The 17,339-nt window shown below is 35.5% G+C and overlaps 1 protein-coding gene and 1 long non-coding RNA gene across 9 annotated transcripts in view; both read right to left on the bottom strand.

Moving 5' to 3' along the window:
- epha7 (eph receptor A7) overlaps positions 1 to 17,339 on the bottom strand; it is a 206,326-nt gene that overhangs the window by 66,496 nt on the left and 122,491 nt on the right. The gene's annotated exons all lie outside the window — the stretch shown is intronic.
- LOC145549697 (uncharacterized) lies at positions 3,370 to 8,589 on the bottom strand. Its single transcript, XR_014085544.1, has 2 exons — positions 7,304 to 8,589; positions 3,370 to 7,183 (listed from the first exon to the last, which is right to left on the bottom strand). It is a non-coding gene; the product is annotated as an uncharacterized LOC145549697 (long non-coding RNA).

Raw genomic sequence — 17,339 nt, 5'->3', positions numbered from 1 at the left:
AACTGATTTAAGAAATAAAACCATAAATACGTATTTAGTTTTCCCTTGTCCTTACACATGAGTTTCCGTCATGGTAGAACAATTTGACACTGATTTTGACTCAATAGGTCACATGACCTAGAAGCTATTGAAGAGAAATGCATTTAAACTAAAACAAAATAGGTAACGAAAATAAAAATTCTGTTAAAATAGAATAAAAATGCATGTGCCTCATATAGTTTAGTACAATTACACACTTTCTAGTCAATGTGGCACACAATATGGAAGCTATTGAGAAAAACATTACATTATTTAATATTTAAATTATTTAAAACATTGAATATGACTTGACATTTTAATACAGTGTCTCATGTAAAAGCATGAATTACCACTTTTTTGTATCAGTTGGTCACAAGACAAGGCATTTATTAACATTTGTTTGACAGGAGTGTTTGGTTCAGAAATGTGTTTACCGACTGCAGTGACGTTAGTTTCGAGTTGAATATTGGATATCCCAATATCCGCAGAGCAAGCAGCATTTAGCTCAAGGTTGATCCGATTTATGAACGCTAATTTCGGCCAGCCATTCTCAGCTCCCTCCTCATCACTCAGAGGTTATAATTTTTTTTTTTTTTTTTAGAATTTTATAGAATTTATTCATTTCATTTAAAACAAAACAGATGCTATACATACAAAAAAGAATATACAAAACACAAATAAAATGAAAGGTAGCAGAAGAAGAAGAAAATTCTTATTAATATCTGCCCCTTTTTTCCAAAATAAACAAATTCAAACAATGATAGTTTTCAATTAATAAAACATAACAAAAAAGAAAAAAAAAAACATCAACTCCTTCTTGTACAAAAATTGTTATGATTGCACATTATACAATTGTATATGTCTTCAACAACTTAACTTTTATCATTCTCTTAAATATATGTATCGAGCCAGCATTTTTATAATCACTTTCCAGATTATTCCACAATCTTATACCTTGTACTGATGTACATCGGTCCTTCAAATTTCTTCGAATCTTGGGCTTTACAAACATTTCTATACCCTTAAGATTGTAATTACTTACTCTCTTAACAAAGTATAATTGCATATTAAGAGGTAATAAGCTTTTATGAGCTTTATACATAACCTGCAAAATATTGTAATCAACCAACTCATAAAATTTCAATAATTTCAACTGACAAAATAAAGCATTTGATGGGTGATTATAATGTTTTCTGGTGATACATCTTATTGCTCGTTTCTGTAAAATATAAATGGGATTTGTAATTGTTTTACATGCTTTCCCCCAGACTTCAATACAGTAAGTCTGGTGTGGAGCAATTATAGCATTATATAACATAAATAAAGCTTTGTCATGAAATAAATCCCTTACTTTGTACAATACTGCCATGGATTTGGCTATTTTTGTTTTTAAGTAATTTACATGGGGTTTCCATGTCAGCTTTTCATCAATGATAACACCCAAGAACTTAACCTCATTGACCCTACAGAGCTCAACATCATCGACTTCAAAAGGAAGATCGATAGCTTTATTTCTTTTACTAAATATCATATAATTCGTCTTATTCAAATTTAATGATAATTTATTTAATTTAAACCAAGTTTGTATCTTAATAAATTCTGTTTGTATCATCTCCATCATTTGTTCTATGTCTTTTCCTAAACAGAAAAAGGTAGTATCATCTGCAAATAACACACATTTAAGAAGCCCTGACACATTTACTAAATCATTCAGATATAAAAGAAACAACTTTGGCCCAAGTACAGAACCCTGAGGAACCCCACATGTAATGTTGCAGAGTTCAGATCTTGCATCATTCACCTGCACAAACTGCTTCCTATTATCCAGATAACTAGATACCCACTGTAAAGCTGTACCTCTTATGCCATATCTATTTAACTTTTCCAGAAGAATGGTGTGGTTAATGGTATCAAAGGCCTTCTGCAAATCAACAAAAACACTAACACAATACTGGTTTTGATCAACAGCTTCTGTTATTTGTTCAATCAAGTCCATGATAGCCATTGATGTAGAATTTCCAGACTTAAACCCATATTGACTGCTACTTAATATATTGTGTTTATCGATAAATAAATTTAATCTATTTACAAATAATTTTTCCAAAATCTTTGAGAACTGTGGTAACAAAGAAATTGGCCGATAATTTGCAAACAAATTTTTTTCTCCATTTTTGTAGATAGGGATTACCTTGGCTATCTTCATGCCGTCTGGAAATACACCATTTTGAAATGATAAATTACAAATATACGTAAATGGCTCAATAACATAATCCATTATATCCTTTACAACCCTCATATCCATGTTCACCCAGTCTTTTGATCTTTTGCTTGCAAGTTTGTTTACAATATTCTTTATTTCTTTTTTGTCAGTTCCATCAAGAAAAATACTGTTGGTACAACCCGTGATTGTATGACTCAAATTTGTATCTATTTTTGGTATTTTAGCTGCAAGACTAGGACCAACATTCACAAAATAATGATTAAATTCATTTACAATTTCGTTCAGATCATGTATTTCATTGTCTTCCTTTACAAAGTGCTGTGGAATGCCTGCATATCTTTTATGATTTTTCAGAACACCATTCATTATTTTCCATGTTGCCCTCATATCACCATTACTTCTATTTAATAAATCACTATAATATTTCTTTTTATGCTGTCTTATGATAAGAACTAACTTGTTTTTATACTTCTTATATTTGTCCTCCGATTCTTTTGTTCTTAATTTCAAGAAACATGAATATAAGTCATTCTTTTTTTTACAAGCATTTTTTAAGCCTTGTGTCATCCATGGTTTGTTGACAGTATTGTTTTTTGTATAATTGTTTTTTACACAATTTTTTCCATACAAATCTTCTACAATATTCATAAACACATCATATGCTTTGTTCACATCATCAACATATACGTTCTTCCAGTTCTGTTTTTTTAAATCGTCTTTTAATTTATCCAAAGCTTTTGTTGATGTGTCTGTTTTTCCTTGATTATAATGTCTTTTGAACTACTTTGAACATCTTTATAAATTGTAAAAATTGGTAAGTGATCACTTACATCAGTAATCAAAATACCACCCATTATCTCTCTGTTTGTTATATTTGTAAAAATATCAATTACTGTAGCATTGTGGGATGTGATTCTTGTGGGTCTTGATATCATTGGATAAAGATTTAAACTGTGCATTAAGTTTATAAATGTAACAATATGTTTTGAGTCAGTTTTATTGGCCAGGTCAATGTTAAAGTCCCCACACAAAACAATTTTTTTATTACAACTCCCCTCAAAGACGTTTATAATTTTATCTGTAAAAAAATCTGTTTGATTCAGGTGATCGATATACACAACTTTTAATAATGTTTTTAGAAATCTTATTTATTATTTCAATTGTTATTATTTCCATAATATTATCTATAGTCCATGACATTTTATTAATGATTTTACATTTTATTTCTTTATTAACTAATAGAGCAACTCCTCCTCCCCTTTTATTGCTCCTGTTCTTATAATATAACTCATACCCATCAAAATAAATATTATCTATGTTTGAATCATTAAGCCATGTCTCTGAAAGTGCTATTATTGAGAAGGTTCTGTTTAACTGTTGTAAATAATCTGTTATTTTAGATACATTTGCATTCACACTTCTACAATTGAAGTGGATAATAGAAAGACCATATGTTGTATTAATATTCTGGAATTGCTCTACATCGTAATATTCAGAGTCTTTAACAACAGGAAAGAACACAATATGGAAGCTATTGAGAAAAACATTACATTATTTAATATTTAAATTATTTAAAACATTGAATATAACTTGACATTTTAATACAGTGTCTCATGTAAAAGCATGAATTACCACTTTTTTGTATCAGTTGGTCACAAGACAAGGCATTTATTAACATTTGTTTGACAGGAGTGTTTGGTTCAGAAATGTGTTTACCGACTGCAGTGACGTTAGTTTCGAGTTGAATATTGGATATCCCAATATCCGCAGAGCAAGCAGCATTTAGCTCAAGGTTGATCCGATTTATGAACGCTAATTTCGGCCAGCCATTCTCAGCTCCCTCCTCATCACTCAGAGGTTCACTTCACTTAGGGACTCACAACAAAACCACTGGGATAAAGTTTGTTTTGGATTGTGGCTTGTAAAGATGGTACTGAGCGACTGCGCGAGACGTAAACGCCCCACAACGTCTGACGCAGTCATGTTGGTTCCAAAGCTCTATTGGCCAATAGTAGAGCAGCTGGACATATAAGGCAGCTCTCCTCATTAACATAATGATGCAGGAGGCAATGACAAACGGAGGGCTTGTATAATGAAAAGACAAAACAAAACTTTTACTTTTCTTGACAAAAACGCATGTTTAGAGGAAATGACAAAGAAAATATATACATTTCTTGACGGAAACTCATGTAAGGACAAGGAAAAATTAAGTATATATTTATGCTTTTATTTCTTATTATGTCAGTTTTGGTCCTCCATAGGTTACAACATTTAAAAATGTGAACGATTCTAGAAGAATCAAAATGTTAGTCCTGATCCAATTGATTCTCAAGACTCGATGCCCAAACATATTGAGGATTTCAGAAGTATTTCTAGGAAGACTAAAATTCCTTCTATTTTCGCATGTAAAAAATCCTACAAATCATACTGTGTTAATTTGTCAGAAATCAGTGTCTGATATTCCCCTCAGATTTGACAAGACCACAAGGAGCAGTTTGTTATAATCTATGCTCATCCTGATGCCAAAACAAAACATAACAAAAAAAACCCTTCTGATTATGGTTCTTCAGTCTTTTCACAAACAGAATCACTGGTTTTGAAATCTCAGTCTATGTTTGACATATTATGCACTCTGTAGAATTATGTTGTTTGAATTTGATAGTTTAGTTTTTTAGGTTTAAATGTAATCCCACACTAATCCCTCAGTGATCCTTTGTATATTGTCTGTCAGTGTTTCATTATTTTCTGAAATGTTACCAAAATCCTTCCACAGTACCAACTTTAAAGTTCTTGGGTCATCTTCCATGTTTATGCAGCCAAGAGTTTTCAGGTAAGCCAATGTGCAGCCCTTATTTGTGAACTTTTATTAGTTATTTGTATGGAATTTTAATTGTATAGCTACTTGTAATTGTATAACCTTTGCTGTCTCTTGGCCAGGACGCCTTTAAAATAGAGGTTCTTAATCTCAGTAGGCCTTTCCTGGTTGAATTAAGGTAAGAAAAAAGAAAGAAACAAATAATTCTAGCACAACAAATCAGCAACTTCAGAACTTCCTTTCTAGTATATGAGGGAGTGCTAAGATTAGCCTAACACTTTTTTCACCAGACCAAGTCATTCTGGCAGCAACTACTTTACAACAAGACAGACTTCACTTTGCAGAGGAAATAGATACATGTGTATTGTTCTTCATAAATCTAGGACCAACAAGAGAAACTGTCTTTTCCTAAACAAGCAAATGTGCTGAAGAGCCGGTGGAGTGTTCAGTGACCCAGTGGGAGCAGACCTCTGGAGCCTTAATGCAGCCTGACCTTAGATTGTTTTAAGATGACCTGCTACCAATGACTCCAACTGGATTAAAACCTCATTAGGCCTCATCGGCATTCTGGACAGTAATGGCTGCGACAGTGAGAACCCAAGACCTTGGAAAAAAAGACTTCTGTTGTGACATATCTCCTCATAATCCACCCAAAACACAATCAGCACAGTCAGCCGGTCACAAGGACGATTAAGCTTTCACTCCCCAGACACAACAAGCCTTTAGTAGAGCTTGACTTCGTGAAATTTGACTGCATTGACTGCCACCACTCAAACATGTCCTCTGAACTGTTTACCAGTCTTACCCTGTTGTAGTTTTAAAGGTGCTAAATTAAACCTGGCTCATTTTCCTCACCAGCAGATGTCTTTGTCCAATAAATACATACAGAAAAAACACAGCTGTGGACTAAAATACATAAAGTTTTTCAAGAACATAATCCTGTCTTTGCTGCGTTATTTTTGCTCCTATCAGATAACTATTCTAGAACTTGGGGAAACTCCATGTACATATGAGATATATATTATGAACACAGAATGATTATTTCTCAATTCACCTTCAGATTCATCAGTTTCCTGATGTGATTAGGATTTGACAACTTGAAGAACAAGATGTTACAATATGCTTCTTTAGCTGTGCATCAGTTTTCACACTGAGTCCCGTAGACTGGATTCAGTTTGGGACCAAACTGCAACACTCACATCTCTCCAAACAAGCAATTTTCTTGGCAAATAAACTAGAGTTCCATTAAAGCAGATTAAACGGGGCTGGTGTGAATGAACCCTAAATTAAACCCTAACCTTTGGAGATGGTTGTGCAAAGAAGGATTCTTCAGAGGATCAAGAACATGATGGACAACCCTGACCATCCTCTTCATGATGCACAGCAAATTTGCTGCAAGAGTGGATTGATTTGCTGCACAATCAATCCACTCTTGATTGTGTTAAAAAGACTTTTGAAAGTGTTATAGAGTTGAATCAACAATTTCAGTAGTTGAAATTAAAACACATCGGTGTTAATTTACCTATCACTAGTGTAGAGTGTCAAAAGTTAACACGAAGAATGAATCAATTTAAAACAGAATAGTGTTAAATATAGGTCAACATAGAAATCTAAGTTTTCAAATACTACTGGTAGGGTGTCCGGTGATGACACAGGGGTTAAGCACAACCCCCATATCTAGGTCTTAGTAACTGACGCGGCCATTGCAGGTTTGCTTCCCAGCATTTGCTGCATGATTTCCCCCCTTCTCTTATTATCCACTCTTCTGTCAATTCACTATCAAATAAAGGCCATAAGGGCCAATAAAAACACCAACACAAGTTGCAGGATATAATCTACTTTTATTTCAAAACAATATCAAACAGCACTGACAGCAATATACAACAAAGGTCATACATTCTTGGTACTTTGCACTGAAGGTGAAGTGTGCTTTGAAAGTTCATCGAAAGCGGCCATGGATGGTCTTGTGTGCCATGGATGGACAGGGATGATATTGTGATCACTGATGGTTAAGTGTCTTTGGTGCTGCTCTTGTTTTGAAATGTAGGAGGAAGAGCTGTCCTGTCCTGAGTCCTGACTCCACACCTACGAGGAAGGCTTTAACACTGGCTCCCATCTTTGACAACATGCTAAGACAACAAATAATAAAAATTATTAACAATATATAGAACAACTACATTCAAATAGCAAAATAAGCCAATAAGAAAGTGCTTCTGCAAAGAAGTAGGATCATTACAATAACCACATACCTGCACATATCCAACAACATGGTCCACAGTTTGACATTAGCTGTTTTGGATTCTTCTTGTGGTCTTTGGACGTAGAAAGAAGCAAGTGAACCAACAGAAGAGTGCCTGGAGGAAAAACAAGAAAAATAGCATTAGGATAATAAATAAATATTTTAAAGAGAAGTGTGAGCGAAACTAATCAGACCCACCTGTGTGTGTCACCATCATATATTCTGCCCCCAGAAATAATTACCATAAACACAACTCAGACAATTAAGTATCATTAGGTATAAAAATTAGTCAGCTTACAGACATTCTGGACAGCATTGAAAGTCGTGCCAACCTTTCTGAAGAAATGTGTTGAAGTCATTGTAACAGGCTTCAGTCACCAACATGACGTACTAATGAAGAAAAAACATTTTGGCAGTTTTTAGATATGCCACAGGTACAAAACATCGGAGTCAAATGGCTCAATTGCCTCTTCATTGTGTAGATACATTCACCAAAGTCCTGCTAATCACCTAATTATTCTATTCAGGTGTGGTGCAGCAGCGGCACATCTAAAAGTTGCAAAACAGTGGCCCTCCAGGACTGGAGTTTGACACCTGTGGCTTAGATCAAGCCAATGGTCCAGTACAGCCACTCCCCCATTATGTAGTCTACAGCCAAAAACTTAAAGAAAACGACCCCACAGCTAAATAATGTTAACTCAAATGGCCTTCAGATTTTTCTGACAGTTTCATGTTCGGTTAACCACCCAACACCTCGTGCTACCTGCTTGGCTAGCTTTAGCTGCTAACAAAAATAATAAACAGTCGTATTTACTGTGATATCCAAATAAATAAACGTACGTTAAGTGAACTATGCATATGAATCGATACTCTTGCGCAAACTGAAAATGAATGCATCCATAAAAAAATAATCATAAACATGATAATTTTAACATGGAACTTACCTTGTTATGATAAGCTCCAGACAAGATTCCATATTGCTGCCTCCGCCCCTCGGGCAAACACGTGACGTCACAAATACGTTACAATTGTTACAAACAAAAAACGTAGTATTCAATCAAAAAAAATAAATAAATCAGGAGTTAGATTTGTTTCACAATTATTCAATCAAAAAATAAAATCACGTCAAACAAAAAAAGTAGTATTCAACCAAAAAAAATAAAAATCATGTCAAACAAAAACATAGAGTTGTGATCAAAACTTTTGGATTTTCAAAAAAATGTTTCAAACAAAATAAAATATTTCAATCAAATTGTAAGAATTATTTTTTAAACAAAAAATGTGCTTTAAAAACTTTTTTTTAAATTGAAATCACAAATTTTTGTTTGAAACTTATTTTTGCATATCAGAATTTTTTGGTTGACAGCCTAAATTTTTGGTTGAGATTTAAAGTTTTTTTTTGATCTCAATGTGTTTTGCTTGTGGATCTCACATGAACATCCTGGGCGGGGCTTATGGACGAGCAATGTAAGATGTCTTCCGATTGGTTAGCGCTGACTAAAGCGGATGACTCCCTGAGAGCTCAGAACTGTGTCCCGAACTGCAGGGCTTCGGTGACGGGACACAGAATGTGAAGGTAAGTAATCTTCACAAAATTACACCGTTTAGCAGCTACTAAAGTGTCCACCCTGTTTCAAAGAAGAAATCTTACACAACTTATGACGACAGTCACATATTTTGTCTGCCGCGATCCCCGGTAGCATATTGTGCTAGCTAATGTTAGCACTGGGTAAAGTTCATGAACTAGGCTTGTGTAATATTCGCCTGTGTTTATGTTGAATTTGTTAACCAGCGAACCTCTGTCGAGTGGGATTAAGCATGGAAAATACCAAACGTATCAGGAAGAAACGTGTTAAAAACTGTTGTGTGTTGTCACACACACACACACACACGCACACACACACACGGAGGATTACACAATAGTTTTGGTTTGGTTGAATACTACTTTTTTTTTGTTTGACGTGATTTTTTTGACTGAATAACTGTGAAACAAAGCTAACTCCATAGTTAGTGTTAATTTAGAAATGAACAGACAGAATTGCTTTTATTTAACTCTTTGGAATAACACCAACTCTTTAGGGAAACTAACACTCATGTTTTTGAATTAGACTAAACAGAGTTGAATTAACACTGTATTTTTAACATACAACACCAACATTGAAAATCTAACTCTTTAGATTTTGCTGTGTGTCTTGTAAAGGCAGATCATCTTCAGTAAGAGGCTTCTTCAGTTTCTGTGAAGCACAGACCGCTACAAAAGATCTTTCCTGCCAAAAGCCATCACTATCTTCAATAACCATGTGAAGAATCTAAAATAATAAGTTACAACAACATTTAATTTCCCTTTGGGATTAATAAAGTATTTTTGAATTTGAAATTGAAATTTTTACAATGTCCTTGATTTCATTAGGCGCAGAGCAGGACATCCCATAAAACGAGCTAACATAAACATCAAAAGTTTAAGGGACATAGATCAATAAAACAAGTCTTTTTGGAAATGTATTGTTGTGTGTCATGAGTCATATTTTTGTAGATCATCTCTCAATAGACAGAGCAGTGATAGACAAGCATTTTGCCTATCACTGCTTATAGTCAAGGGGGGAATGCAATCATTTATTTTACCACTTCAAAACAAAGAATCTGCTTTGATACCACCAATGCAGCTGACCACAAGTTCCAGTCACAACTCTGGGAAGAAAAAGCAGGATTCAAAGCAGACAGTCAATACATTCAAGCTAGAATGTTTCTATATAGAGATATATTTTAAATTTATTTATTTAACTTTGACTTAACCAGGTGATTACCATTGAGATTAAGCTGCTGCCTGTCATTGCCAGGTTTCTCTTAAAAGTAGATTTTTTTTAAGGGAGACCTGCTAATAATAGGCAGCAGCATAAAACAACAGCTGCAAACATTACATACGAATAACATCCACAAGAACCAGTTAAAATAAACATTTTAAAACACATTTAAATACATTCCAGTTAATTATATGATTTTTTTTTTATTGTAAGCTTTACACAAAAACCATACTGTGAAATATATCATTACAGCCACTCATCACAATAGATATAAATTTTATGTCATATTGCAAAGCCCTACCTAACAGTCATATTTTATGACATTGGGAGGAACCCAAAGTAGCTGAAGAGAATCTACACATGTATGAGTAGAACATGCAAATTCCAGGCAGAAGACCCCAGGCTAGGATTCAAACACAGGGCCTTCCTGCTGTAAGGCATTAGTAATAACCACCAGGCATATTTAATAAATCAGTGACTTAGCAAATGAATTTTCCTCAAGTGGTCTAAAAACCCACCTTTATAACGAATGTTATGTCATTTCAGGCCACTGATAAAACTTTCTGAATCAACAAAGTATTAGAAAAGTGCAACGAAAAGCCCCTTTATGCTATTCCATAGGGAACAGAGGGCAGACCCCTCTGCTACAGGTTATGGGTGACAATAGACAGAGGGGCGACTGGCTCATCTTGTGATCAGAAGGTTGTAAGTTTTAGCTTCCTCCTATCACGTCGATGTGCCGCTGGACAAGGTTCAATGCCCACTTTTTTTCCCCATTTATGCTGATCTACGTATCAGTGTATAAACGTGTGCGAGTGGGTGAATATGACTCTAGTGTAAAGTGTTTTGAGTGGTCAAAATGACTGGAAAAGTGCAACATAAGTTCATTTATCATTAATTGTATGTGCTTCAAAAGATGGCAAAATATGTTTCAGGATGTAAGCAGGTTCTACACCATTACTGTGTCAACGTCCTGTACTGAAAGGTCCAGTAAACCATGTGATGACAACAGACAGAACATTTTATGGTGTCTTCCATATCTAGTGAAACATAAGACAAAAACAGAAAAGCCTTGAGCTAAATTCACTCACTATGCCTTTACTGTTTGTGAACTGTAACATTGCACCATGGGGGGAGTGGATCTGACCAATATTCAATATCTTTTCTGGTTTCTAAGTACATGTAATTTTCTTTCTTTAGCTACAGAAAAAAATAGTACATTATATTATTTTCTTGGAAATGTTGTACAGTGCTTGATTCTGCATGTTGCATTAAAACATAAAACAATCAAGTTAAGAAAATATTTGTTTTTATTAGAATCTTTGTTAGAATCACCAGTGGGAACATTTTCGGCTCCCCTTTCAGTGCATTCTACAAATGCAATATAAAACCATGTTTTAAATTATCTTCAAAGCCTTTGATTTGAGTTTGATCACTTTCATTTTTCCACACTGAATAAATGTAGATGTTCACATATTTTCATGGCAAGATCATTCTGCTGAACTAAAAGATTCACATATTGCTTTTTTCCACATCTTTTTCACATTAATAATTGCCAGAGTAGAAGCTTTTACAGTACAGCAGAGCTGCAATGGAAGTGGGCAGCATGATGAAACTTTCTACTTTCAGAGCTGAAGCCCTTGTAACTACAGCAGCAGTTGTAATGACTTAGCCCATTACCACTTCCTTCTCAGAGCTCAGCTGGAAGCAGAGAACAGAGCCCAGGTGTTTCCGTCCAGGTCATGAGATCAGGGTCCGCACCAGTGGTGGAGAAAGTACTCAAAACATTTACTTAAGTAAAAGTACAAATACACAGTCAAAAATGTACTTAAGTAAAAGTCAAAGTACCACATTAACATTTTACTTAAGTAAAAGTAAAAAAGTCCTGGCTTTTAAAAATACTTAAGTATTAAAAGTAAAAGTACTTGCTGAATGCATTACCTAATCGCTAATATCATTAAGTGTGCCGATCGTATTTAATTTTAATACATCAGAAATGTGCCATTTTAATGAACACTACCACAGATTAAACATGTTCTTATTGTGTTTATTCTCTGTAACAGTTTAGACTTAGATATGTGATTCTATGAATCATAATGTCAGGGATGGAAACATCTTGTCTCCTGTCCTAACATAGCATGAACTTCATTAGTCACATTTATTTAGAAAGAAATCCAACTGAAAGGGGATGTAAAGAAGGTGTGGGTGGGGTGGAGGACATGCAACCAAGGAGCCATGTAGCAGAGTTGTAGTCAAGACAACCGAACCCAAGACCAGCGCCCCGCGCTAAATGACACAATAACATTAAGTTTACCTATCAAAATTGGTTTTCAGATTGATCTGAAAGATCCACATTCCCATAAAAACACCTAGATATTAAATACTTAAGAGCTAAAATGAATTTAACCAGTATCAATTAAAACTCACTTCATTCTGTTTTGCTTTCATCGCTGTGCTACAATCCGCAGATGTCTCCTGCCATCCCTAGAAAAATAACGCCCTGGGCGGTTGCCCATATTGCCCATGTCAGAAACCACAACTGAAACATGCAATTAACGGTAAATAATGTTCAACTATGAACACTGTCCAACGGCGCAACAAGTAACCAAGCAGAAGGAGCATCATGACTGTTCTCATCCTCCCTCCCACTGCGATGCTTACCACCATGACAGGAGACGAAATCAATCAATGATCAATGAGCATGCTCTGTGTTCATACGTTCAACTTTTACTTATTCGGCGATTATATATATTGTATAGCTACCGCAGTGTACACAAGAACAAAGAACGTCTCTCAGTGAGGCTTCAGTCCTTAGGACTTAGTAAAGATCCGTCCAGAAGAATCGGATAGTTCCTGAATGTCATATCACTATATTGCAGACTTTGGTCACAGCGTTGTCCCATATATGCGACACCTCAGTCAAAACCTCCACACAATAATTCAGCGCATGAGTGACAACTTTTTTTCATCAGATGCAACATGTGTCTCAGTACAGCTAGCTTTGCTAGCATCACGTCCACAGATCTTACCTTTCTTTAAGCTTTCCTTCCAAGTGACGCTAAAAGTTGGACGAAGTCCCACCGTCTGTGAAAGCGAAGCGCTGCTGATTTTACATGTCGCCATTTCAATTTATGCAGCGCTATTATATTATAGACAAACATCTCCTCCCGCTCAGAGGAAACCACTGCGCATGTCTGGAGCTCCGCATGCGAGTAAAGGTGGAGCCGATGGGTGACAACAGACACTAAGTCACGTTATTGCTTGGATTTTACGGCGCCACCTTAAATCCCTGAACTTCACATTTTAACGGAAGAAAAGAGCAACGAGACTTGGATGTAACGAGTAACGCGACACTTTTGTAGAAATGTAGTGAAGTAGAAAGTACAGATACTTACTGTAAAATGTAGTGGAGTAAAAGTAGAAAGTCCCCATTATTAAATCTACTTAAGTAAAGTACAGATACACAAAAACTGTACTTAAGTACAGTAACGAAGTCCTTGTACTTCGTTACTTCCCACCACTGGTCCGCACAAACGGTTTTCAACAAAAACTGAAAAGCAGTCTTTTTCCTTTTAGGCTTTAAAATGACGGTCACAGCTGTGGTTTTTCTATTTTTAAAGGAACACTCCTTGAGTTCTGTTCGATGCAAATAGTGAATCACTCAGGCTGGACTATGTGACAGCATTTAATGACTGACTTGATATCATGGAGACCAGTCAGCCAGCCACTCTAACACTTTTCAGCCTACCTGTGGGGCTTAGCGCAGCGGAAAATTGTATAATTGTTATGCTGATTTTAAAGAGACTGTTTGAGAAGGCATTTGTGCATTCATTTTTGCAAGATTAGAAAACGTGTTAGTGACCTCAAACACCTTCCCCTGTAAAGCTAACTGATCCAGAAGTCAATTCTCACCGTGCTCTGCATGTGAATATCTTGTGAATATATTAGACAGTGCATTTATTAATATTCCCTGCTTTTACTCAGCTTGGCTGATTTTAACTCTGAGGAAACAGGCAGAACGGTTATAGTCCATGACTGTCTGTCTGCCGCTGTCCTCGCCTCATGAGCCATACATCAATACAAACTCATATATTCATTCACGGATGTTTTCACAATACGCTTGTAGATCGTTAATACCTGAGATCCCTCCTATTTTGAAGCTCAGTAAATTGTTGGCATTTAGGGGCATTTTTCCTCATGCATTTTAATTTGAACATATAGGTTCCTCTAGAGAACATAATCAAAATATGTTGTCTTAAAAACAGGCAGTACACATCTAATTTACTGAGGGATAATGGATTACACATGGAGAAATGATTTTTCATCATGTTACACTCATAAAGATGTTCTTTTTTCTATAACTGTGTGTTAACATAGTTAGGTTCCAGATTCTCCAGCTGGCTTTGCCTATCAAATATTTCACACACTTAGAGCTATTGTTGCATTTACAGCACAAGTATATTCCCTTCCACTGCAGACAAACATGTATTTACTGTTGAAGGGAGCCTAGTTATGAGACTGAATGCTTTTAAAATATAATCTGTAGATGCCAAGGAACAAAGGACTAGTGACAGTTTGGTTCCTGGCTGGGCTGACGCTAACAAAATATGACAGAATGGAGATTACCTCTGCTTTGTGTGGTGACTCCCACTACAGAGCAGAAAGCGACTGCTGTTAAATGTCAGCAGCTGAATGGAAAGGGGCATTTTAGCAGTTCTCCTTGTGGAATTTCCCTCAAAAACTAGATTTTTGCTGTTGATGATGATAATTCTTTTTGAGAGGAAAGTATTCCTCTCAAAAAGAATGAGACTTCCAAACTTCCTTCTAGTAAGAAGGAAGTTTGTCACTGTTACTGCAGTTTGCCTTGACATACTGAAATAAGAGCTTCGTCAGATTAGGTTGTAATCATCAGGAGCTAAGAAATTCATCTTGAGAAAAGATTGTTTTTTGTTTTGTTTTTTTGTGTGTTTTTTTATTTATCTGGAAAAAAAAAGACCTAAATCTAAAACACCCTTGAAAAAAATAAAAGGCTATAAATGTAACTGATTAATAGATTTAGCAAAGATATGTTTTCATTCACATACTTTCATCCATATCACATTTGCAGCTTCATATAAGATGGATAATTAAAGTAAATGAACTGCTTGTTTTTATTAGCTAAATGTACCACTTGCTAGTCTGATTCTACCTTCTCTTTTTTAAGGACTCCAACTGTAAAAATAGAAGTTTGTCCTTTCAATTTTAATATGAGCCAAGCATTTTGCTGAATTCCACATAACGGCTCATATTTGCAGCCAACTGTGAGCATGAAGAGCATATGTGGACCGGGGGACTTGATCTGCCTAAAACTGCTTCTCATCTGTATTGTATGGCTTTGGGAGTCAGCCAGTCTGAAAGCACCTTGTTCCTTGGTTCTAACAAAGCTTCACTCACTCAGTGGGCAACACGCCTTCCACATGCTAACTCCCTTTAAAGGGAGTTAGCATTTTTAGAAACACATTTTTAGAAACACATATTTTTGTGGTTCTAAAATATGGCTAAACTGGAGATGGCAATCATTTCAAATGGTATTCTGATGTACTATATTGCCAAAAATATTCGCTCACCTGCCTTGACTCACATATGAGCTTAAATGACATCCCATTCATTTCAGTGACATTGGTCCACCCTTTGCACCTAGAACAGCTTCAACTCTTCTGAAGAAGGCTGGCCACAAGGTTTCAGAGTGTGTTTATGGGGATTTTTGACCATTCTTCCAGAAGCACATTTGTGAGGTCACATACTGATGTTGGACGAGAAGGCCTGGCTCTCAGGCTCTGTTCTAATTCATTCCAATGGTGGTCTTTCGGGTTGAGGTCAGGACTAGGTGCAAGCCAGTCAAGTTCATCCACACAGGATGAACTTGAGCTAAACTTGAGCTAAGTCATAGATGACATACACTGTCATCTATGACTTTATGGACGTTGCTTTGTGCTCTGGTGCACAGTCATGTTGGAAGAGGAAGGGGCCAGATCCAAACTGTTCCCATAAAGTTAGGAGCATGTCTAACTGGGTCTATATTAATAATTGTATATTCACACAAAATGTGTTCTTTCATGTATTTGTCCACTTATACTTGACTGTTCTTGTGTTCCTCTGGGTCTACTATAAGGGGTTTGGTCCTCCAGCTCCGCCTTACTTTTCTTCTTCTTTAAATTCGCTCTTTCAGGCTGAATACAGAAGTGATTCCATGGAAATAACTCAGGGAGGCTCTTTTATTTACCATCCGTATCCCCGGTATTTTTAGGCTGATCCAGAGTGAAGTGAAAGCTGCAAACTTTGTGTTGTGCAGCGTTAGCTTTAACTAGCGGCAAATATTTACAAGCCACCATCTTAATTCAGGATCGCTTGGAAATTAATTAAAACTTAAAAGCCCATTATATTAGGAAGACAACAATGTTCATAGTATTCTTTTTTTGCATCTGAAATATGACTTAGTTTTTTCTACACTGTAAAAAAAGTCAGTCAATTTACGATAAAAAACGGTAAAAGACCAACAGTTTTTGACCGTCATATCCAAAAACATTTCATTACCGTAGAAATTACATGGAACTACCGTAAGTCAAAACTGCAAAAAAAGTGGTTAAATTTACGGTAGAAAATTGTGAAACACCAACAGTTACTGACTGTAATATCCAAAACATTTTGTTATCCTAGAAAATACATGGAATTACCGTAAGTCAACACTGCAAAAAAAAAAAACCTCCGTAAATCTATGGTAAAAAATGGTAAAATACCAACAGTTACTGACCGTAATATTCAAAGCATTATATTACCGTAGAAAATACATGGAATTATCATAACTCAATAAACATATATCCTAAGTAATTTTGACAGTCATGAATGTAGAAAATACACAAATATATTGTAAAAATATAAGTAATTGTAAAGTTCATAGAAAAATATTGTAATATTGTCAGCAGTTAATTACCCTAAACTTAACAGTACTAATCAGCCAAAATTACAAATGTTGCTGATATTTATATCTTCAATGTAAAACCGTAAACAAGACTGCAAAAGTAATTTTTACAAACAGAATGCTGGTGTGATATTTTGGTTTCTTTTTTATTAATGCCTTTAATACGCCAAACTGAAATCTCAGCAGTGGACCAGGCATCGATCTGGTGACCCACCGATTGCAAAGAAACTCCTACAGCCAACGCCACCATCATTTATGAGAATATTTGATTAAATGATGCATTTGAG

This window comes from Poecilia reticulata, chromosome 21 (assembly GCF_904066995.2).
Source record: "Poecilia reticulata chromosome 21, P_reticulata-male-v2, whole genome shotgun sequence".
Lineage (NCBI taxonomy): Eukaryota > Metazoa > Chordata > Actinopteri > Cyprinodontiformes > Poeciliidae > Poecilia > Poecilia reticulata.
This window is presented reverse-complemented; position numbering and strand designations above follow the sequence as displayed.